The following is a 2,759-nucleotide window of genomic DNA, read 5'->3' as shown; positions in this document are numbered from 1 at the left end:
AAATATATTATGGATTTATCTATTCTAATCTTATAAATGAATAAGTGACACAAAAATTATCGATGAAATTTATTTAAATTTTAATTAAAAAGAATCTACTTTTTTTCAATTTAAAAAAAAAACTTGTAATTGTCAGTGAGTCAACTTGTTTAGTCCCTCAATCTGTGATGGGCCGGAGCGGGTTCAAATTTTTTGTGGCTAGCTAATAAGTGAATCAGGTTGGGCTGATCCACTAAATGACCAACCCATGATAGGTCAGATCAGATGAGACCGAATTACCTATTTTGATAGCACTAATTTTGTTATTCCATAAGTTTTATATTGGATTAATATACAGAATTTATATTGAAAATGACTAGTTAATAAGTACCATATCTTTCAACTTATTCTTCAATGGCATAAGCAAGGCAAACCACAATATGCAAAGCTATTTTTGAGTTAATGTAGAAAAGAGGCTTAATGTCAATTTTGGTCGTTAATTTTGTTAGTTATGTTCAAAGTGGTTCTTCTATTTTTTAAGTTTTTCAAAGTGGTCTCATGTTTTGTAAAAATGGAAAGTTGGTCCTTTTTACTGATGGCGTTAAAAACGCTAACCGTGTAATGTCCACCATAGCCAACAGTGAATGACCTCTCCACTGCATCTTTTCACATCTTCATCCTCTTCCACTAAAAACCCTAATTCCCCTTGCTTTCTCCTCCCACCGTCACCTACCATCTTCACCAGCCACCACCTTTGTCGTTGTCATCCTTACACCACCAACGTCCAACCTCACACCCATAAACCATCATCATTCCTTTTACTGCGAGCTCCATCGCGAAACATCCACGACCACAACTTGCAAACCAGAAACACAACACCACCTAAAACACCACCGTAGACCACCTTCGTCCAAGTCGAGAAATCCCTTCTTGCACTCCTTCGTCAAACCAAACCTCTACATCAAATCCCTAAAACCACAAAGAAACAAAAATTCTCAATTCGTCCATAACCCTGATCGCGAAGAACCCCTAAAATCGCGAGACCAAAATCGCAAATTGATCTTCTTCTTTTGTGATTGAGATGTTTTTGCTGGTTCCATGGAGGCATTGTGCTACAGAGTGAGATTGGGGGTTTAAGTGACTCGAATTCACAAATCATTAACGACTAGGTTTTTTTGTGATGGCGCAAGGATGGTTGACGGAGGAAGATGTGGTTCTACTAATTTGGGGTTTTAAGGTTTGCAATTAGGGTTTTTCGCGATGGTGAAGATTGTGATTGGGGTTTTGCTTTTCGTGATTTGGGTTTTGGTTGCAGCTTGCATCCATGGCTGCACGAAGGTCTCGTGGTGGAGGATGATGATTGAACAACAATTTTACAAAAACAATTATAACTTACCACGTGTCCAAAATTGATAACTCATTTAATATTGGCTAAAATTGACATTATACCCTTAGCGGTTTTAATCACCTAGCTAGCAAAAAAGACCGAACTTCATTATTACGAAACATGAGTCGCTTTGAACAATTTAAGAATAAGAGAGCCACTTTGTATACAACTAACAAAAATAAGTACCAAAATTAGTATCAAAAAACAAAACGATTTAAATACATTTGCAAAAAGGATTAAATTGAACAAAAATTACATTCGACAACATTTAAGCCTACTTTTTACTACTTCAACTTACTTTTGATAAAGTGGTAATAAATTATTAAACATTTTATCTCTTTTTCACTTTTATTTTTCAATATTTAACCTTTTATAATTTTAGGACTAGAACAAAATAATTAAATAATAAATAATTTATATAAAAAAAACCAACCATTATATTGACTAATTTATAGCTATTTTATAAATTAAAAAAATATTGATATATAAAATAATTTTTATTATTAATTTTTTTTTTAAATCACAGTATTGTCTAACTTTAAATAACAAAGTATTATTGAATTTTAAATTAATAATAGACCTTATAATATAACAATATAATAGTGAAAAGACATGTGGTTATTATTTTATATTTAGTGATTATTTTATCTTACAGTGAGATATACATTTATATCCAGGATGTAATTACATTCCTTTAAGTAAAGTGTGTCTTATAACTTATATATCTTACATTCTTTTAAGTAAAGTTTCTTATAAGAAGTTAGACAATCAAAATTAAAAAAAGGACTATGATTACACACTGTATAATATATTTATACATACATTAAATTACTTTTCACGTACTATATAATATATTTATACATGCACAATATGATGAAATCTCATATGCTCACCATGTCACGAAAAATAACCTAACAAAAAAACTAACCGATAATTTTATAATTCTATAACTTTAAAAAATTACAAAAGTAATATAATTATAATGATAAAATTAAAAAATTGTAAATATAAAATTATTTAACAATAAAATTATAAAATCATGAAACTACAATACTAGAACAAAATAACTGCAACATCTTTAAAAACCAATCAACAGAAAAATTAATTATTATTTAATAATATATATTTTTTAAATGCTCAATATATTATAAAATTCAAGAATAAAAGTTTTCACACCTATAAAAAAACCTTAAACTTAATTAAATCAAATAAATAAAATGACGAATTAATTTAACATCAATAAAAAAATGAAATAACAAATATTTAATTAAAACATAAAAAATTAAATTTTGAAATGACAAAAATACACATAGGATGTTTGATATATTAATATTCCCAAATTATCCCTGATATGATAATCATGGTACTGATAAAGACTTGACTAACGCAAGTA

Source organism: Vigna radiata, chromosome 8 (assembly GCF_000741045.1).
Source record: "Vigna radiata var. radiata cultivar VC1973A chromosome 8, Vradiata_ver6, whole genome shotgun sequence".
Lineage (NCBI taxonomy): Eukaryota > Viridiplantae > Streptophyta > Magnoliopsida > Fabales > Fabaceae > Vigna > Vigna radiata.
Note: the sequence above shows the minus strand (reverse complement) of the source record.